Source organism: Motacilla alba, chromosome 4A (genome assembly GCF_015832195.1).
Source record: "Motacilla alba alba isolate MOTALB_02 chromosome 4A, Motacilla_alba_V1.0_pri, whole genome shotgun sequence".
In the NCBI taxonomy this organism is placed as follows: Eukaryota; Metazoa; Chordata; class Aves; order Passeriformes; family Motacillidae; genus Motacilla; species Motacilla alba.
In genome coordinates, this window is record NC_052045.1 from 4,644,256 (window position 1) to 4,666,618 (window position 22,363).

At 43.7% G+C, this 22,363-nt stretch overlaps 1 long non-coding RNA gene across 10 annotated transcripts in view; it reads left to right on the top strand.

The window, feature by feature from the left end:
- Positions 1-12,288, top strand: part of LOC119695000 — an 86,419-nt gene extending 74,131 nt beyond the window's left edge. For 9 of the 10 annotated variants that reach the window (XR_005255032.1, XR_005255027.1, XR_005255028.1 and 6 more), the window contains 3 exons: positions 2,287-2,727; positions 4,290-4,600; positions 4,706-5,145. This is a non-coding gene — a long non-coding RNA (uncharacterized LOC119695000). Of the gene's footprint in view, positions 1-2,286; positions 2,728-4,289; positions 4,601-4,705; positions 5,418-11,240 lie in introns of those variants that run through there. The other variant, XR_005255024.1, reaches the window with a different exon arrangement.
- The last annotated feature ends 10,075 nt before the right edge of the window (positions 12,289-22,363 follow it).

Sequence of the window (22,363 nt, forward strand, 5' to 3'; positions counted from 1 at the left end):
AATGATGAAGGTTGGTTATATCCTGAGTTAGCCATACCTGGATGGTCTCAGAAGGAATGATGAAGGTTGGTTATATCCTGAGTTAGCCATACCTGGATGGTCTCAGAAGGAATGATGAAGGTTTGTTATATCCCATGTTAGCCAAACCTGGATGGTTTCAGAAGGAATGATGAAGGTGAGCCTGGAAAGAGCCAGAGAGGGAACAGCAAAGCCACCAGAGGAATGTGACAACAAACTCCAGAGAGCAAAGGCAGTGCCACGGAGGGGGAGGCTCGGGCACCTGTTGTGACAGCTGTGACTAAGCATACAATGACCAGATCAGGGTGAATAATGAGACAATCTGCTCATTTAAGAGTGGATATACAAACCCAGCAGGGACATGAAACTGTTTTGCTTTGTTTTACTGATAATGTGTTATTGGAGTCATGTCTCTGGCTGTGTCCTAGAGTGGGTTCAAAACAATTACTTACATAACACAGGATATATTTAAGTCAGGGAAAAGCGGGGAGGGAGAAATGTGTGTATCTCAATTTCTGGTTAAGAAGGAAAATGAAATTATGGTTTTTTCCCAATAGATTTATTGATTCCCCTTTTTCCAGCACGGGAATCTCCGTCTCAAGGGCTGGATCCCCCTTGCAAAACTTGAACTGCAAAGTAATCAATGAACGAGACTAAGCCCTGTATCCCCCCCTTCCCAGCTGCTGGTTCCTACCCTAACAGCCATTAATTATTCTAATGGCAAACTCCTTAAAAATAACTCAATCAATGCATTCTCCAGAAGTTGGAGCCCATCTCTGGATGCCTCCAGCCTGGTCCATGGTGGCCAGGCAATATTTGGTGCAGGCCCTGAAGTGCTTTCCTTTTGTACTGCTCTGCTTTAGGAGTGGTCAGGTGTCTTCTGGATCAACTTTGGGGTTGATTTTGAGGGGGCAAATGTGCTGCTTTCACAAAATTTCTTCCATGGGTGAAAGAAAATTGTGTTTGCTGCTCACAGAGCAGAGTAACTTGCAGAACAACAAAAGGAAAAATTAAGCTCACAAAGCCAAGAAATAGCCGAGTCCAGGGCAGCTGCCCATGCTGCAAACCTGATCCACAAGTGATGCCATTCCATGAAAGAGTGACCACCCCTGCTTTAATTTAAAATTAAAACCATATTGAGCAACTTGGAATACAAAGACAAGATCTGTGGGATGTAAATACCTGGTGGGTGCAGCCAACCAGCACAAAATATCTTTGGAGGGAGTTGGAGCTCAGTCCCTGCTGGAGCTCCCTGTGCCTACAGATCATTGTGTACAGGGAGTAATTACAGCAGGGTTTGTCAACTAATTTGGTGGAAGGATGAATTCTTTACCTATTAATCAATGTAGGGAAGCATGAAGCACCTATAAACCATTCATCTCACTTTAGCTTCTTGTTTACCTTTAATTAGAGTTGTTCTGATTTGACTGGGGAAAATGGAGGTACCTTGGAATAGAGAGGAGTCAGCTGGAGCACCTTGGACAGCATTTCCTGCTGTGGGATCCTCAGGGAAATGGGTTGGCTAGTTTGAATTTTTATTTCCAAAATGAGCACCCATAAACTGCTCAGAGGGTAAGACCCCTAAATCAGAGGTAAATAAAAAGATGGTTACAGTGCCAGCACCTCACCAATGGGAAGGAAGTTTGTAGCAGTGTGAATTAATTCATTTTTCATTTACACCTGCTGTGGGTCACCCCTCTTTTCTCATTTTTCCCATTCCTTTATTGTTATATTTATGCACAAGGAGGTTATTTATTAGGAAAATTTCATTCCTTCACCTATTTCTTTATCTAGAGTTGAAACAGAGTGAGACCAATGCATTTATTTATTTTTTTCCCCTTTTAAAATTGTTTACCTTTTCTTCCCAGAATTTCCAGGAGGATTATAGGCAGGGCTGTGACACCTATACAGAGTTATGGGATGTTTTATAACTGATGTGTTGTGTGTGATGCAGATAAATGCAACTGCAAGCATAGGAAGTCCCAGTGGGTCACTCGCATTTCATTTCATTTTGGCTTGACTTTAAAATGAGTGATATTTAATTTTTTTTATAAGATAATTCTTTAAAATGCTTTTATAAAATGAAAAGTCCTGGTTAAGCCTTAGAGTCTTACACGCCAGTGTGGAAAACTGCAGCTTCACTAAAAACCGTGCAGTAAATGTGCCGTTCCTTGGTGCATGCTTATTATGGGTAAATATTGTTCTCTGGGTAGTGCCTGGAAATTGTAATTAATTTCAAATACGCCCTCTTTTTGTCCACGTATGCAGATTTCAAATCTGTGCCTCTGCCGGTTTTGACACCGTGCAATGAAGCATCCGAGCTCTCAGATGTCTGGCTCTTCCGAGTTGTGAAATGAGAAAACAAACAAACCCAGCCATTCCAGCCCTGTCAATCTCCTTCTCAGTGGACAGATGCCCTGGTGCCAGAAAAGCTTCATCCCATGATCCCACACCTCTTGGCAGTGCCAAAAAAAAAAAAAAAAGCCAGAGATCTACTGGAGGCAAAAGCACGACGGTTCCTCACCTCAAAAAATGGGATTTATGGCCACACTGGAGCTCCTGGGTGAGGCTGTGTGGGAAAAGGTGTGCAGCCTCTTGTTCTTGCATTCCTGGTCTCCCAGATAATCCATCTGATCTGCTCCTGGAGCAAGGGGCCTCTGGACAGTCATGGATTACCTGGTGAGGGTCCAGGTTTCCGGAATGAGCCGGGTACGTCAGTAGAGTTTGTGGATTTCATTGTTAATTAATTAAATGTATCGTTAATTATGGTTTTAAATATTTTATTGGGTGCTTATCTGGTGGGAATGGGCTAAGCTTTCTGAGGAAAATGGAGATTTTGGGTGTTAACACAGACAGCTCTCTGAGCTGCCCGTGGCCGTGTCCCTTGAAGGCCATCACTGGAGCTCCCAGGTCAGGTGTCCTGTTGGGCACAGGATTTTTTGGAGGGTGACGAGGCTTCAGTCTGGTCTGACCAAGCAGTCCAGGGGACATCTTGGCGGCACAGCTCCAACAAAGCCCAGCCTGGTGCTGCCAAGCCCCCCAAGATGCATAAAACCACCCTGGATGTCTCACAAGGTGGGTTTAAAACCCTGCAGATCCCACTGCATTTATTGATCTAATTTCAGTAAAAAAAAAGCCCTGCAGGTCTCACTGCTGAATTTATGGTGCAGCAAACTGGCCCTGCCTGAGCCAATGACCTGCTTTGGTGCAGAGGAGGTTTTCTTTTTGGCTAACGATTTGTTTTCGGTTTCAGTCACATGTGGCATCCCAAGAAGCTGCAGCGTTCAGGCCTTTTTAATGAATTCCTATCCTTGCATATTAGTGGGAATATTTCCACTGCAGCAAACACCATAAACAGTTTCCACACTGGGGTGTGTTATACTGCCACCAGAATTGGTTCTTCTGATGGTTCATTTCTTTTATGCTGAGAATTCAGGACCAATTCAGCTCGGTTTTATGCATCATTAGAGATTTACAATTACTTTGCTATAGTTTCTTTCTGGAAGCCTATCTCTCATGGTTAATGCTATGGGAGTCCTGTTGTGTAGAGGCTGCTATGAGCCACCTTATAGCAATAAAGCATTTGAGAAGGATTTGGAATTATGAGTGGCTAAATTCTCCATGCAGCGCCTGTAATGCTGTTATCCCTTGCTGAGCTTGGGTTGAAACCCTTTTTTTTCTTCTCCCCAAATTAGGAAAAAAAAAGTGCTGTTTCTTTGAGAGGTTTTGAATCATTTACATGTAATTTATTTTTTTTTTGTTGAACTGCTGCAGTCAGAAATGAGGAATTGTGCAAATTTCCATTTGGATTTCATGATCCTTAAAATACATTTAGGTTGTATTAGTATATAATGAAATAAGGCCTCCTCGTTGTTTTTTTAATCTCACTTTTAAAAAGACTTATCATTATTTGGGACTTTATTTTGGGTTTTTTTTTATTTTATGTGTGTTGCTGAAGCCTGTAAATTTCACAAGCTTTGTCCTTGCACAATAAGCAGTGGATCTGCATGTGTTATAATCCACATAACTCACATTTTACATAAATACACTATTGCACTGAAACAAACATGATATGCAGTGCATAATATGGGCCTGATCTAAAGGCCATTAAAATCAATGAAAAGATTTCAAATTAACTTTTATAGCCTTTAGATCAGGCTCTAAATGGGCAAATTACAGTTATGGAGTTTCCCATTTACATACCTGTGTGCTGCATTTAATGTATTTTATGGAATTGAAATTACTTGGTCCTCTTTTTCATGCTTTTTTAGGCTAAGAATTTGCCAAGGGCATCAACAGCAGTTTTCCCAGGCTCCAGCACAAGGATTATGTAGTCAATCCACAAATGACTCAAATCTTTGAAGAAAAGGACATGGTTATCAGAGAGGCTTTGACGACAGCAAGGACGGGAGTGCTATCTGCCTTTTTCCATCAGAGATTCCCATTCCCTCTCATTAACATACCCAGGACATCAGCACAGCCATCGGCCCGAGGGAATCGCTTCCAACTTTTAAGGGAATGTGCACAAGACCTCGGCCCTGCGTTGTTTCAGACAGATCAAACCACATTTGCCTCGTGTAAGGTGAGAAGAAAGGCTGGGGCACAGCAGCACTAGGAGAGGGATTCAAAGGTTGCAGGGAATTTTCAAATCCATTGTTACATTTTGGTAATCTTTCTTCCTTTACAGGGCTCTTCAGTCCCATCGAGGATGAGATGTGAAAGCTACTGTAAGTGGGGAAAGGAGATGCCTCTACCTGCTCTCTCCCAGTGCCCTGTGATGAAAAATGCTTTTGGAGCAACACTGGAAATAAGCCATCAAAATATCTGATTAAACCTCTTAGGAAACTCTCACTAATCACCTTCTCTGCTCTTGATGGAATGTATTTATGCATTATAAATATACTTACTATGTGTGTGTGCTCCATAAATCACACCCAGCACTTGTATGTGATGTATAAGCACATTCTATAGAACACACACAAATACAGATGCCAAGCTCCCACAGAGTTCATCACTGGAAAATGTTTGAAGGATCTGATCCTTAATATTTAATGAGCAAGATGCTATTTCCTTCCTCAGCTTTTATCTCTGGTTTGGCAGAGTCATTAAATTTGTTGTTTCCTTGCAGGATTATATAATTTATGACCTAATTTTAGACTTTTGTGTAACCGCGTTGAAACACTCGTGGTGTATCCTGATTTCTCCACACGGAGTGTTCCAGCATCAGCCACCAGCTCCAACACGACTTCTGTGAGATGCCTGTCAGCAAGGAGGCACAGGCATGAAAGCAAAACAGCCCAACAAGATTCAGGCAGCATTAGAAGATTAGTTTTGCCCTGCAAAAAATGTGATTTAGCAGCATTTCCAAAGCCATCTGCGGTGCTGGCAGGAATCCCCAGGTGAGACGGGCAGCACCCAGCAACTCTTACTGCTGGAAATATTTCATGCAGGTGCTTCTGACTTTCAGACTGCTCTGGGACAGCAGCCTGCAGTGCAGGGAGGGATGTCTGTCTCTGGGGAAGGAGGACACTCAGTGCTTTAAAGCCACTGCCAGCCCCTCACCCTCTGGAATGTCCTCCCAGCACCAGCCCAGCTGCTGGGCTGATTTTTTGCTGCACAAGGTGTTGCTGGAAAACTCTGAAATGAATTCTTCTAAAGCTGCAGCCACATTTTTTTGGTGCTGTCTGTGTGTCCAGAGTAATTCAGAGATGCTGTAAATAGCGCCATGAGCTTCAGTTATTCTGTCAATTTAAACCATATTGTTGGGACCAGTCTTTCATTAAATTTAATATATTGGCTGTTGCATTAATGCACTTTGAGAGCATTTCATCCTGGTGTTCCATAGGGAAGTGGCTTGTGGTTGAGGAAGGATTTGATGTTTCCTTTGTGCCTGCAGTGCTGTTTGGGGGAGTTTTCCTCTTTTTCCACCTTATCCTGAATATCCAACAGGGATGGCAGAGTTGGGGTGCTCAGATCAGCAGCAGGAACACAAGGGACACCCTCTAACACAACTTCATGTACAGGGTGAGGAAGAAAAAAAGAATCCTCATGAAAAGGGGACATTAATTCTGGGATTAAACAAAATTGGAGAGTTTGTCTCCTTGGCTTTAATGGAGCAGTTCCAGGAAAGCAGCAGAGAACAAAGTGTTTTCAGTATCACATAATTCAAGAGTAAAATCATAATTCCAATTACCATTGCAGGCACTTCTGGCCTTGGGAAACCTATGCTAATATTTATTATTATATGATTGACCTCTGATTTCTTCATCATTTACATTAGCAACCCAGATATTCTTAGTAACATCCTTTAAATCACAGAAGCAGGTGTCAGCAGTGCACGATGAAGTCACATCCTGCAGATTTTTTATTTACTTAGTCCGTTTTTTCCTGGTTAAATAACATTGTGAGATGCAGAATCTCACCTCCACGGGGCCTCTAGGGGTGTATATAATCATGGAATGCATTTTCTATAATCTCACAAAATGAGTCAACCCTATCAGAGGTACAAACAGTTTTACAAAGTCAGTATTTCACTCCCTTCACTGCCTGACATCATCTTCCACACAGCACAAAAAAATATTTACTTGGCTCTTTGACATGAATTGCCACAAAGCCTTTGGAACAAAAACCAAAAAGTGAGAATTAAAATGGAATAACTTGACTTAATGAATGTAGTCTATTTTCTGTGCGCTGGATTTAGATGTCAGATGATTTCTTATAATGTTTGGGATGGACATGGGCACCTCCAGTCCCTAATCTTCAGTGAGGTGCCTACACATGGATCACAGAGTTGCCCAGAATACCCAAAGCTGGAAGCTGATCCTCTTCTCCATCATCTAAATATTTTCTTTGCATAAGCGAGCATTTCTCTGGATGAATTAAGACACTGCATTAATTTTCCAGGTGTAGGTGAGGTGTCAAGGGCTGCCTGGGGCTTCTCAGTGCCTTCAGCAGAGTTGATAAAATTGTATTTATCCACAAAGAGACCGTTTGTTTTTTGTTTTTTTTTTCAGATTGTTCTGGGGATGAGTCAAAAAGTTTAAATTCTCTGTCTCCCATATCCTCTGCTCATCTTCCTGCCTTGGTGCAGCTCCTGCTGCTGTTCACTTCCAGAGAGCACAGCCAGGGGCTTCTCAGCATCTCCTCGGGAAATGTTCCCCATCTGTGGAGCTGGGGAAGTGGCGCCCACCCGGGGAGATCTGTCCTTGATCATCCTTGTCCCTCATCCATAATTTTTTTACTGAAATTAGATTCCTCTGAACTTACGTTGCCTTAAAGGGTTTACCTGACTCAGCAGGTGACAGCATTTGGGATGTTTCAGACAGATTTTGCATCGTTTGGGATAAATCTCAAAGGTTTGTGAGCCTCATCCAGTTGTCAGGCAGGTGAGTCCTCTTCCCCTCTCTGGACACGTAGCCCTAAAAACACCCTCTGATTTCTGGATGTCAGTGAGGGAAAAGGGTCAGGGCAGCCCCAGATGCTGTTCCTGAAAGCTGTCAGTGTGTAATAACCATCAGCAGCCCTTGTAATGACACAGCCACGGCACCAAACACCTGCAGGGAAGCTCCTCAGGCGAAATTCCCCCCGGCTGCAATCAGGTTTTTTCCGGAGCAGGGACCGCTGGCTGCGCTCAGGGCGATCCTGCTCCTGGCTGAAGAGGCACTTCTAATCGACTGCTAAGAGACTTATTAGCAATGTAAAAAGGAATTGCAAGCAAGGAAAGTATTCTTCCTGGCTGAAATGTGCTTTGTAAAATTAGTTTTGCTGACAGGAGTAATTGGGTTAAACTCCTCGTGACTGTGGGTGCTATTTGCTGCCCCTTATCTTACCCAAGCAAAGGGAACCAAACTCTTTGAACTTTGTAAATAATTGTTTCCGAAGTGCTGGAATTTTCTTTTCTCTCTATAAATTCTTTAGAGAAAAGCTGGTTTCTAATCCTTTCTCTGCCAATGCTTCTACAGCCTTTTCCCACTCTTGTTTTCTTTCCCCTCTTTAGATTTTAATGTTTCTTAGATATTATAAAAATCTCTTTTAAGGGGGAGTGCAGAGCTTTTGCTCAGATTGGGAAAATTATTCCTAGAGCTTTAAGAAACTGGAGAGAGAGAGAGAAAAAAATATCAAATAGAAAAACTTTATTGTGCACTGTGGCAGAAGTTGGGCTGTGGTGGGATGTGTGTCCAGAGCCTGCCCAGTGTCCAGTGCAGGCTCCTGGACTTCAGTCTGAATTTTTATCACTCCAGGTTCCTGAAGAGTGAAGGGGTTGGACCTTTCATTCCTCCTGAGCTGAACCAGACCCGGGATTTGCTCCTCCCTCCCCAACCCCACCTTGACATTGCTGTCTCCCTCCTGTGCTGAGGAGAGGGGCATCTATTTCTTGCAAACACAATTTTTTCTCAGTTTTATTTCACTTTTGTGTCCACAGTAACAAATATTAATGCAGAAACAGGACAGAAACCGTCCCAGAGTGTGCACAGAGCCTGCAGGAAACCCATAAATCTGCAAAAAATCCAGGCCAACCCAGGGATGTGGGAAAACTGAAATGCTGGAATAGCAAGACATTATTTTCTCCATCATCCTGGAAAGCTGTATGTGAATTCTTTTAGTTATCTGCTATTTATTTCGTTACTTATTTTGGCAAAAGATCCAAATAATGAGAAATATCAATGACAGATTCAGAAGCCAAATGTTTCACCCAGGCTCCCTCCACAAATCAGCCTTTCTGCTCATCTAAAATAACATCTACTCGTGGATTTATGCTCTTTTTGGGTTCTCTAGCATGGCAGAGGTAATCTCTGAGAAGCCCAGCTAGGATATTTCCTTCTTGTGTTCAAGTAGTGACTCATGTCTTCCTTGAGGTTAGGGGGCTCTCACAAAGACTGATCTTCCCTCCTCCTCCTTCAAACCAGGCAATTCAGGCCTTGGATGCCACCAGCAGATCTCCAGGTGCTTGATGATGGTCTATTCCCTGACCCAGCTGAAGCAGGGAGGAATTTAAAATTTAGAATCATGGAATCATTCAGGTTGGGAAAAAACTTTAAGGTCATTGAGCCCAGTTGTCAACCCAGCAGCACCCCCATGTTCACCACCACACCAAGTTCCCAAGTGCCACGTCCACAGGTTTTTTGAGCACTTCCAGGGCTGGTGAATCCATCATTGCTTTGGGTAGCCCATTCCAATGCTTTGCACCCTTTCCATGAAGAAAGATTCTCTAAAATCCACCCTGAGCCTCCCCTGGCCCAGCCTGAGGCCATTTCCCTCCTTCTGTCCCTGTTCCCGGAGAGCACAGCCTGACACCCCGGCTGTCCCCTCCGGGCAGGAGCTGTGCAGAGCCACAAGGTCCCCCCTGAGCCTCCTTTGCTCCAGGCTGAGCCCCCTCAGCTCCCTCAGCCTCTCCTGGAGCTCCTGTCCCTTCCCAGCTCCATTCCCATCTCTGGACTCACTCCAGCCCCTCAAGTTCTCTCCTGCAGCCAGCGGCCCAGCACCTACTGCAACATCCGAGGAGGGGCGGGAATTTTTTTCCCCCCGAATAAAAAAAACAAAAACAAAACAACAAATAAATAAATCTTTGATTTTTGCGAGGGCACCTTCCAGCAGACCCAGAGTGGGAATGCTGCCGTTTGGTGCCGTGCTGTGGCCAGAGGAGCTGCCAGGGCGGGCTGCGAGCCGCGCTGGCACCGCTCCCTCCGCACGCCCGGCATTTCTGCTCTGACAATTTTTGGCTCCTTTAGGTTCCTCCAGAGCTGCACGGAATATGTAATGCCCCGCACCGGGCTGACAGGGAACTTGAGCTCAGATTGCAAGGAGAGATCCTCTCCCAGCATCACTTTGTTTTGTGCTGCTCTGGAATCATTTTCCTTGCTCCTGCAGCTCCTGGAAAGCCAGAAGAGCTCTCTCTGTATTTGTTTCCAGGATGCCTTTTTCTCCTCTTCTTACAACTACAAAAGCAGCTTTTCATGCTCCAAATCAGAGATAAATGGAAATCATTGCTGAAGAAATAAATAACAAGGCTAATCAAATTGTGGCATGGGCAGCAGCCTTCAGCCAGTGCACTTTTGAGAGCTGTTTTTAAACTACATTTTTATTTTGTCCCTCCATATGGGAAGTCAAACCCATATGGTTTGGGAGAATGGAAGGTTGTGCTTTTATAGTGATCTCACGAACTATCCCAGCTCAGCTTTGTCCTTAAACTCCTGCTTAAATCCAATTGACTGAGGTGGGACTGGAGGTTGTACCAGCAGAATTCCCTCCTGAAGTGTAAAACTCTTCTACATCTGTTAAACCAGTCTCCAGTTAACTCAGCTCTTCTTAGTTACAACTTTTCTCATTCTTACACCTTCTTTTTTTCCTTTTTAATTTCTTCATCCCTGCTCCAATGTTCTGATGCCCTGCTGGATGTGTTTGGTCCAGTACCTGCCAGGATGCAAAGCTGAGCATCCACAGCCATCACTCTCCTGCTCTTCACAGTAGGTGTTGCTGTCATCCAAATATCCAGATTTCATTAATAATGAAAAATTTGAGGAATGAGACTTCATTCTGTCCACAACACATTGGCAAATTCTGAGTATGCTGATGGAGCAATAATTGGCCTGAAAAGGTGTTTTCCTTCTGTCACCCTAAATGTATAAAATTGGAAATGTATAAAATGGAAATCCTCAGTGTTCATCCATCAGAATATCCACTTTATTAAGTGTTAAAAGTTTTTCAGTATACTGAACCTAAAATTACCTGTCTTTTAAGGATTTTTGTGGCATGGTTAAAAACACTGACAGGAAGTTTCTAACGTGGTAAATTTCAGGGGATCATTTTATGAGTTTTTCAATTGCCATCCTGGAGTTTCTTCCCTTTGCAGTTTTTCAAAAGGTGGAATTAAACAAACCCAAAGGACATGAAGATGCAGCTGGATGCTTTTATAGGTAAAATAGTGAGAAGAGGCTCAGAAATGTGGGTAATTTGGTTCAGTGGATGTGGTGGAATCGGGTCAAAGCTTGGAATGGACGATCTTGGAGGTCTTTTCCAAACTTAGTGATTTTGTGATTCTGTTGTGTGAGTTACAGAGGCTCAGGGTAGCAAACAACCCATGGAGCTGCTCTGACTTAGGGAAAAGTGCTTTTCTATGTTAGTTTTGATACCAGAGTTGTATTTAACCTCAGTGTAGAAGCAGAGCTAAGGGAAGAGCAGGGCATTGACAGTTAATGTTTTATACCTTTTTTTCTTTTCCTTAGGAAAAAAAATCTCCCCTTTCTGAGGGGATAAAGTGCAACGGGAATAGGACAGCTCTGTGGAGAATTCCTTGTGGCAGAAGGATGGGCAGCATGGAGATTTCTGAGATGGTTTGGATGTCACTTCCATCAAGTAGAAGGAATGCTACGCTAAATCTGTTCATCAAAACTGAGACCTCATGGATTATTTTGTTGGAAAGTCAAGAAAACAACCACTGATTTTTTTCCCCAGGGCAGAAATTTGGTGTTAGAGGAGAAAATGAGAAAACAACCAGACCCCAAAAGAGGGAAAAAGGGAAAACCTGAGATTAGAGCAGAGAAAAGACATCAAAAGAAATTTGATGAAGCCCTAATTGTATCCAAAATCCATTTTTGTTTTGAAATCCAAGGAACTACTGTCATAAAATCTGCTCAGAGGGGCTCTAGAGTCAGAAAATCCTCATCTCTTGTATCCCACTTTCAAAAGTACAGTCTATTCCATTCTGAAATCCCAAAAGACTGGGAAAACACCTGGATTTCTGATTGGGTGTATTTGAGTTAGATGCAAGCAGCTGGGTTTTCCCAGAAAAGTTATTCTGGAATTTTTGAGTAACACAAGTTCTGGCAGAGGTGCTGGGGGGTGGTGTGGGTACAGGACCACTGTGAGGTGGGCTCGTGGTGTCACTGCTCTCCCTGGATGTCTCCTGGCACACAGGAGCGTCGTGGTCCAGGTAAATCCAGCCAGGAATCTGCCAGTGGCTTCAGCAGAGCTGGAATTCTATCCCAGTGTGACATGGGCTGGTGACATGGAGTGATGTCAAGTCACTGATGTAGAACTGGAAAGATTCCTTGTCACATAACTGATCCCATCAGGTTCCCAAATTTCCCTTGGGAAATTTTCTACCAAGTTTTCATTCCCGTTGCAAATAAATGGATAACATATTTAGGCATTATCCTTAAAAAAGTAAAGAAATAATTTCTTTAAGAGATGGGTGATCTGTAGAAGACATTCGTACAATTTTGCATTCTAAATGTGATTTATATTTATAAATAAATTTGCATAAAATCTCCAGCTCTCGATGTCATAGTTCTATCTTTAATTCAGATGCTCAAAAAATGTAAATTGTTTTTACAGCTAAATAAAAGCCATACAAAGCTTCCAGGAGAGAATAATGAGATACACGTTGTGCCATGCAGCCATGATAAATCAAGCAGCACCATGGTTACAGCCAAAGTGGGAGGCCATCAGAATCCAAGGAATATCAGCACACAGAGATTCCTTTGGTTTTGCAGACTAATCTGAACTGAGGGAAACTCATGACACGGGTTGGTAAGGGAAAATATTTACCTGCAAGTCAAACAGGCCCCTAAAATGAAGAGGAACAGGTGGTTTAGATGGCAGGCATTTATTATATTTATTATGTTATGCATACAATGTATTTATCAGCCATGTTTGGACCAGGCTCTGAATATACACAAAATAAAGATACCAGAATTCTTGTAGCACAGGGGGGTTTTCAAGTGATCAAGTTTGCCAATGAAGTACAGGCTTATAAAATATGGTTTGGCCATGGTGATGGCACCAGGGAGGAGAGATATTGGGATCCTTAGTTTGTAAAAGGCTCCAAATGCTGCAGATCTGGATTAACCAACAGAATAAAAACTGGGTCCCCCTCATCAGCAATCAACTCAAACATGAGGAGATAATTATTCCAAATGAGGGTGTGAAAAACCTATGGGATGGGAGTCCTAGAAGGGTAAATAAAAGGTGCAGAGAAGACCCAGCCTCCTTTCCTGATGAAGAGGCTCAAGGAAAAAGTTACCTGGATTTTCAAGAGGACAAACCTTGCATTCTGTGACTTGCTGTGGCTGATGCAGGTAGGTCTCATCATTCTCTGGTTTTATCTCATCTCTGGCTATGTCTCCCAGTAAAACTGAGATTTTAGGCTGTTTGTTTGCTGCTGGAAATGTGTAAATCCACCTGCCTCTTTAAAGCTTGTGTAAAAATGCACTAAAAGCTGATTTTCACAGTACTGCTGACTTGTTTGCTGAGTTATGCTGGTCTTGCTTTAATTAAGCTCAGTATTAAGGTCAAACAGGGTCAGTATTAAAGTCAAACACTCCAAGAGTCACTTGATGATTTTGGAGGTCTTTTCCAACCCTAATGATTCCAGATTTCTCAGAGTGGCTCTCCAGGAGCTGGGTGGCTGCTCCAAGGCCCTTTGCAGGAGAAGGGGTGCAGAAGAGCAGGAGTGATGAAGGAGCGTGTCCAGTGTTTCTGGATGAATGACCACAGGGAATTCTTGAAGGAAGCAGCTGTGACAGGCTCTCCTGTAGAGCCTAAATTTTGCAGAATGCTTGTTCTAGAGCTGCTACTTTCCAATTTAATTTCGTGGCCAAGTGTGTACAGCAAACCTGGGTGTGTTGGGATCTGCTGCTTTTCCCTTGGGGTTTCCTCTTCCACACAAAAAAAAGAAGCTCTGGTTTTGTGCTAAATTGTAAACTGGCACCAGCCTGTGGGATTCTGAGCACCTCGTTGAGGAGGTGCTGAGCTGTTTGAGCCCCGTGAGCCCTCGGCATCCTGAAGGAGAGACCCCTGTGGTGCTCGGCGCTCCCAGGCGCGTGGACAGCGGTGGCAGTGAATGGGGACAGCCCAAAACTCCCTCAAAAGCAGAGCTTTGTTCTGCTGAATTGGGCAGTGAATGCTTTGGGCATCCCGGAGAGCCTGGCCAGCCCTGTTGACTCCTAAGGACCACTCGTGTGCCTTAATTGAGGCAGTGCCTGAATGCTTTAACTGGGTGGGATCAGCGCAAACATCCCTGAATGTCAAGCTCTCTTCTGTGTCTGTTTTCTAAAGCTAATGACCACCAGGCATTAAAAACCCAGTTCTGGGCTTTGGAGATGCTGAGGCATCTTGTTTCCTATTTGTACAAGTGAATGCCTTCACCTTAAAATAAAATATCTTTACTTCCAAGACGTTGGAGCATAGGAAAACAGAGTGCTGTACACTTAATGCCCTCTGAAGTTTTCAGCTATATTAAAATGTCCATAACTTTAAGAAAAAAGAACAAAATAATGCTGCTTAGAGATATTTAAAAACAAAAAATCATGCTCAGCAGACAGCTCTTATGACAAGGCTCTGCCCAGAGTGAATTTTTATGCTTGAGTTATAAACCCTTGAAAAATGGGGATCCTAATACAAAAGCTGACACAGCTTTAACTAAAGCAGCTCTAGTAAGTGCTGCTATAATTATTTGCTCATTAATTACAAATTTTGCAAGACATGAGAGTAACACAAATTGGAAAATAGGAATAATTATCAGTAATAACGCCACAGAAGCTGGACACATTGAAAGTATCTTCCTCTTTAAATTTAATAATAGCAAGACAGCTAGAAAACTAATAAGAAATACATAATTGAAAATTAACCTTGCAAATCTGCTGCTAATAAACCATGGTACTCTTGCACTACAATAATTTTACACAGCCCTTAATTTGCATTTGAAGTGTTATTCCAGGTAATACTTTGCGCCTTCACAACAATTAATGTGTCTTTGAATTAAAACAAAAACGCCAAGGTTGGATTTGGGATAGCTGGGGAGGAGGGAATGGTTTATCCTGTAGTTTTTAGCAGCTTGGAGCTGGGATGGCTGGAAATCAAATGTACAATGGGGATTTTTGTGCTGGGATGCCTCAATGCTGTTTTGTTGTTGTTGAATCCGGGCATTGTGGTGCTCCGTGCTTTCATCCTCCCCTTGTGTAATCCACCACTTGGGCTCTCGGATCACTTGCACTTTCTCATCCTCCGAGGTGTGAGACTTGATTGCTTGGGGATGATTTAAACATCCAGGGCTCAGGGAAGGGGGAGTGTGTGGTCCTTGAACTCCCTGCTGCAGCAGAGGCTCTCAAGTGGTTTTCATGGATCTAATGGGGGCAGTGCTGGAGGCACTGGGATTTGCTGGGCAGGCAAAGTCAGTGCAGCCCCTGGCTTAATAAAAAGAGCTGCTGGCACCTCGTGCCTGAGGTTTTTTCCCCACTCAAAGGGAAGTGGCACTTCCTTCTGAATGTTTTATATCTGTTAGCAATTGACAAAAGCCTCCAAAAATCTTAAATCAATCAATTTGCATGTAAAGATGAAGAGAATTGTTTACTCAAAATGCAGACTGAGTCAACTGCTCTTGCTAAGTATCTCCCACTCACAAAATAAACCTGATATATATCTCTGCCTGCACAGAAAACTCGGAGCCAAGAAGTGTTTAATAATTTTGGAACTCGTATCTAGTGAGCTCTGAGTGCTCAGCTGAAAGAAAGGACAGATTCTATGAAAAAAATCGTGCCTGACAGCAGACTTGTATTATATTGCAATACTAATGGCAGTGGAGATATATCCAGGCACTCAAAGTTGTGTATGACCAAGCAGCTTTAAAAAAAATAAAATAAAAATAGAAAAAATAACCCAGAGACCTCCAGTGTTTGGCATCAGAGTGGAGGAACATTGTACACAAACAATTGGGTTAAGAGTGTGCACTCCAAACAGGGTTTCTGCACAATTCCAAACTCCATCAAGGGCTGCATGTAAAATGTTGGCTTCTTTGTGCAAACCCACAAATCCTGGGGAAAAGGCCACGTGGGGTCAGCAATTCAGCTGTTTGCCTGCTCACTTTATGTAAGAGGTTAGCAGCAGTGTGCTTTTTGTCCCAAGCCAGCAATAGCAGGAACAGCTTGGTTCTGAGAGGGCTGGGGCTCCCCTCGTAGTGCTGGAGAAGGGGTCCTGAAATAAACCCTGGATGGGGATAGCCTTTGATTTGACCTCTTCTCCATTTATCTGGCTGTGTGTGTTCGACTCCCGTCGCTCTCCTCAGCCTGTGAAGCTCAGACACCACCAGCACAGGTATTTTCCCTTTGTTTCAATGTGTTTCAGGGGTTTTCAAAAACATGGCAGTGTGGGAAAATAAGGAATTGTGGGTGCCTGAGCTCTTCCCCTGGAGGGGTTGGATGGAAAGCAAATCTGCTCACAGCCTCTGGGTGAAGTCCCAGCAGCATCCCAGGTCTTCATGGCTTCAACCCAAGGAGGAGAGGATTTCTGCTTCCAAACACCTTTGGAATTGGGTGCATAGTAAAAAATAGAAAAATGAAAAATTTCTTTATAATGTCTTCTGCTTTGGGACAAAGCACTTTGAGCAGTGGAGCAGAGCTTATTTTAGGGGTGTGAGGCCCTGGCACAGGGTGTCCAGAGAAGCTGTTGCTGCCCCATCCCTGGAAGTGTCCCAGGCCAGGCTGGACAGGGTTTAGAGCACCCTGGGCTAGTGGCAGGTGTCCCTGCTCATGGCAGGGGTGGATTAGCTGGTATTTAAGATTCCTTCCAACCCAAACCATTCTCTGATTCCATGATTTGTGTGAGCTCAGTGTGACCAAGCTTGAACTTGCTGATGTGAAGGAGGTTTCAGCTGATCCGTCAGGATTTGGGAATGGAAGAGAACAAGGATGAGAGTCTTGGTCAGGGTTTGACCACTACGTTTGTGAATGTAGGAATTGATGGTAAGAGCTGACCAGGGAAGGGCTGTGGAAGGCTGGTGGATAAACCTGCACTTCCACATGTGTCTGTAGGTCCCTCTGAGAGTTCCATGCAAGCCCAGAAGGAGCTTTGGGGCTGTGCTGGATTTGGTGTGGGAGCTCATAATCTCAGCCACCCCAAGGTAGCTCTTTGGCAGCAACAGCCTCGAGAGCCACATGGATGAAGGGAATGGGCAGCCACAGAGCCAACCTTGGGAAAAAGGAGATGGAAAATACCCTCTCCTTCTGAAAACCAGCAGGCTGGGGGAGAAACGTGCCTCTAATGCAGCTCCTGAGGCTGCCTCTGCCAGTGAATCCCAATCAGTATTCTGTTCATCCCTGCTTTCTCAAGGAAAGACATAAAGGAGCAGCGCAGCCAAAAGGAAGCTATTTTTAGAAGATGGAGAGATGATTTTTTCCCCCCCAAACCATTCCGCTGTTATTTATGTTGCGTGATTCTTGAGTTATTTATTTCAGTGGGAGTTGATGCAAAGTGGGATGGGGTTTAATGTGCAGAGGGATGGTGAAATCCATCCTACAGCTGTCCTTGATATTTCAGGGCTGGCTTCAAAAGGCTTTCCAACCTGCACATTGGAAGGTGGCTTTTTGGATGTTATCAAGGTGTTGCTGATGGCCCGGGGTGTTTGTTGTCCCCAGTCCCTCCAACTACCAGTGCACTGACCATTCTCGTGTGGCTGGCACTGCAGTATATTCTAACCTGGCACTTAAGCCCCCCATATGCATTTTTAAAACACTAAAAAGGATCATTCCAAGTGTGCTCCAAGGTAAAAATAAAAGATGTTAACACTTTTCATCGATCAAAGCTAATTTATGCAAACTGGGCTCTGCTGGCAACTGCAGCAAGGTATAAATGGTGACATCATGGAGCGTGAGCTCTGCCAACCTGGGTTAGTGCTGGGATGACAATGGGGTGATTTAGCTATTATGAGCTCACTTAATATTTCATACTTAAAGTGGAGCCTAACCTGCAGCTCAGGGTTATGTGAAGTGCACGTTGTGGAGTTGTTTCAGAACAGATTTTGACACAAACTTTGCAGTTGAGGGAAATGTTTGAGTGACACACATATTGCATATGCTGTTACTCTGCAAGGCTGGTGAAAATCCTTTCAGAAGGAAAACTTACTGGGGAATGTTTTCTATTTTCTGTATATGTGTGCATGTACATAGACACATGCACACCAAAGGGTGGAAAATCTGGAATGTTGTCTTAAGCTTTCTGCTATGAAATCATCACAGGAGAAGAAAATCACTTGGATCATACAAATATAGCTGCAGTTTTCAAATCCCAAACCCTGTCACTCTCACAACAGTGACAACAAAATACTGTAGATGTGATGGGTCATGAGTTTGAACTTTTAACACCAGTTTGAGATTCCAGCCTCTTTTACAGAAACAGAGCTGAAGTGACCTCCCATTCAGTGAGGAAAGCACTGCAGCTGGTCTGAAAAAACATCAAGTAAAGCACCAGGAAAAGAAAAGCTTGTTGTAGTTGATGCTTTGGCTCCCCAGGTTTTCAGCTGATGAGAGAGGATGTGCTTCTCTCCAAGCCTCAGTGGCAGCCCCTGCACTAAGCCTGGGAGCCTTCTGTTGCATTGCTCATCTTGCTTTTAAAAATTTTTATTATTAATTGTCAGAGAATTGAAATTACATTTGGAATAAGTAGTTTTCCTGCTTAGTGCATGATGAGAAGAGGCAGAATTTAGGCTGAGTGTGTTGGTGAGGAACAATATCCAAGATAATTGTGTCCAGGCTGTGGGACAGTGACAAAAGAGCAGGTGGGACTGGTATTCTTCCTGTTAGAACCATAGGCAGGATGCTTTTATATATTTGGGATAAAACACAGGGGTTGTAGCAGGGATAACTTGCAAACCTTGGCCACTGCAGCAGGAGTTTGGGACAGCTGAACCATGGGAAGGTTTTCATATTTAGGTGGGTTTAGCCACTTTTCAGACCCTTTAAAGGACAGGAAGAAATCCTTTGGGATTATCCTAGAAATATGGGACATATGCACCTGCAGTTTAAGGCTAAGATTGGCAAAGTTCATCCTTGATGACTTTAAGGACCAGTGTTGCTGCCCTTTTTTTGGCAAGAACAAGGACAATGAGTATCCCAGAAGACATGTGGCCAAGCCTTGAGCCTGCAAAGTGCCTCATTGTCTGGAAAAATGACTTTTTTACCCTCTGTTATGCTCATCAGTGTCACAAAGCCAGGTCTGGTTGCATGTTGTTGGCCACCAGCAGCCTGTGTTTGAAAGCACATTTTGGGGGTTACTCTGCATGTCTGAGACATTTCATATTTAGGGAAGGTGCCAATGTTTTCTGCACCCACATTTGAGGCTGTTTTGCAATACCTTCCATAGCAGTGAAATGACCGTGCCACTGCTCTAAACATTTATCCAAAGCAATCATTATTAGTTCAAATATTTAAATTGTGGTGACACAAGAAATATTCATCAGTATGATACTTTAAGTTGAATTAGAACAAGACAAAGAAGGGCAAATCCAGAATTGTAGGATTTTTTATTTAACTGCTACTTCAGGATCTTTTCCTGCCCACAATGAATTTCCACTGTTCCTTACAGCTGATTGAAAATTTTATGGTTTTTCAATCAGAATTAGTTCAAGCCACTAGAAAACAGCCTTTGTTCAGATATTGATAGGAACGCAGTATTCTCCTTTCTTCCTGTTTGGCCTCCTCTGCCCTGGATGCAACGGGAGTAAACACAGTGCGAGGATTTGTGTTCCAACAAAGAAGAACAATTGCAGCAGTGTTTAAATTCACAAGGTTGGAGGATTGTAACTGGAGTTTATTTAAGAGTGGGGGGAGGAAATGTTTATCCCACTTCATTTTAGAGGCTCTCCCTTTGCCTTATCCCTGCTTATCACAGAGGGACAAACGTCCTTCCCTGTAACGCAAATAATTCCCATTCTATTCCAAAAAACAGCCTAGAAGCCATGGGATCCCAGGAATAGGCTTCTCCCTCTAGTGGCAGCAGAAAGGGAGATGCAGAACTCTTGGACCAGGTAGTTTCTTTTTCCTTTTTCTCCTTTGGGAAATCATATGAGGTAAAAGAGCTGCTGTTTATTTACAGCTTCAAAGAAATATTAATATGGTACAAAATATCTGCAGCTGCCTCCTGGTTCTCTTTATTCATTGAAATACCTTAAAACCAATACACTGGATGGTGTTTCTCTAGCTTTTAAGATTTTAAGGCTCAAAGTACAACAGAGACAACTTCAGAAATACAAATTCTGGTTAGTTTGGTGTCTTGCTAATTCCTGGTGGCAGAATCATGGAGCAGTATTCCCACTGTACTTGGGAATAAGTGTTGGAATTAATTCAGCTTCCCTCCCTGCAATGCCTGGCACTGGACAGCCTGCAGAGAGGGGAGGGATGGGGATATTCAGAAAACTGCAGTGGGGAATGTTTGGATCATATCTGGGGCTACTGTGTTTATTTGACACATAAAATGCAAACCCACATGTTCTCAAGGACCAAACTTCCCTTGTGCACCTGTAGGGAAAAAAATTGTATCTATAAACAGGAGAAGATGAACACCACCTAAAAGTCAAATAATGAGCACAGAGAAGCTGTGGTTGCCCCTGGATCCCTGGAAGTGTCCAAGGCCAGGCTGGATGGAGCTAGGAGCAACCTGGGACAGTGGAAGGTGTCCCTGCCATGGCAGGGTGTGGCACTGGATGAGCTTTAAGGTCTGTTCCCACCCAAACCATCCTGGGATTCTCTAAAACCTATATTAGCTACCCAAGAAGAGCATAAACCCACTAGTATTTGTTTTAAATGAGCAGAAAGGTTGATCTGTGGAGGGAGGTGAAACATTTGTCCCTGGTTGGCTTCTGCATCTGTCGCGGGTGTTTTAGTCCCCATGACTCAGTCCCTGCTTCTGGTGAGGATTTCAGTGTACACTCTCACTTTAATAGATTACATGAAGGAAAGGTGGAAACAGCATCTTAGATCCAGGGAGAATGTGTCCTTCAGGCTCTGGTGCTGAAAATAGTGTTGAGTCAGAGGATGTCCTCTTATCAACAGAAAACACAAGACACCCTCATCCCCCATGTGATTGGGGTGCAGCTCAGGCCCCCTTTGATGTGGGGCTGCAGAAGAGGTGTCCTTGGCTGGTTTGGGGGTGGAACTTGTGTAAACTCCCCCGTGTCCTTGGGAAGCTCCACCTGCCTCTAGGGGTGGAGAGCACTGCCTTGGGAAGGCCTGAGGAGGAAAATGTGGCCGGAATCTGCAGCGACATTATTGCATCCTTGGGACACAGGAAAGGTCTACCTGACCTGGGAGGTCAAATTAGTTAGTCCAGGAACTGGAAAGTCTTCCATGAGGGAGGAACTTGGTGACTTCAGAGTGAAGTGCAAACTCTGCTCCTTCCAGCTGGGGTTCGTAATTGTCAAGGCAGCCAAATTCCAGCTCCTTTCCTCCAAAGTTAATGATTCCTGTGTCCTTTCTGAGACCTGTTTCTCTGGGACTTGTTCCATGTTAGGACTCTCTGGGGAGAGAATGGGGCACAGGAATTCTGGCAGGGCTCTGAGGGATGGTGGTGGCTGCCTGGGCTCACCCAGGTGGGGAGACCTTGTCCAAGGGTTGTGTTTTCCTGTCCCCCAGTCCTCAGGACCAGCTCAGCTTATTCTGGTGTTTGCCCAGGAGCTGCCTGGTGGGTTCCTAAGGACAGAAAACTCTCTGGGATTTATTTCTTCCATGCTGTCTTTTGTGAGATGGTCTAAATTTTAGTTACTTTCCAAATCACAGAGCAATGCTTTAGGTTTTTAGCACTGTCATTTCTTTGGGTAACACCTTGTCCTGAGTCCGGCAGATACCTGGGCTGCTTTTCCAGCCTCTTGTTTCCTCCCTGGACCTGAAAACTGTTCTACTTTTATTTTACCTCCCTGTAAAGTTTCTTTTCATTCGCTGCCTTTGCTTTTCTTATCGCTTTTTATGCTCTCAACTTCATTATGCAATTGTTCCAACCCTGCTCTGTATTTGATGTTTTATAACTCGTGTCTGCCTTTTCTTCCACTGTTGATTACTTTTACATTTTGATGTTCCTTCACATTGGCTTTACAGGAAAAAAAAAATAGAAAAAACAACTTGAACATTCCCTGTGCAATTACTGGGAGGTGGCACACACAACCCCCGGGCATACATTAATTTATCTTTGAACACTTTCTATTTCCTCTGTGTCCTTTCTCTCCCCAGCTTTATCATGTTGAATTTCACCCTGCACTTACTCTCCAAACTTTGCTCTGCTAAAATCTAATCTACTTGTTTTCTAACTTCTGGTTGAACATTAATCCTGGTGAAATCCTTAAGGCCTGAGCCCAGAGTCTCCCCCACACTTGCATCCACTCCTAGCTGCTGGTGCAGGAGCCTTGCTCAGAAATTATTCCTTACAAAAAGCCACCTTCTTCCTAAACATACTCCAGATGAGGGAAAAAATATGTGGTGGGATCCCCTGCATAGTAAAGAAAGGATTTTTCCCCAGATCTCCAGGTGTTGCTCACACCCTCTCCCCCTCTTCAGATCTGACTTTCCCCTTGACATGGTCCCAGCAG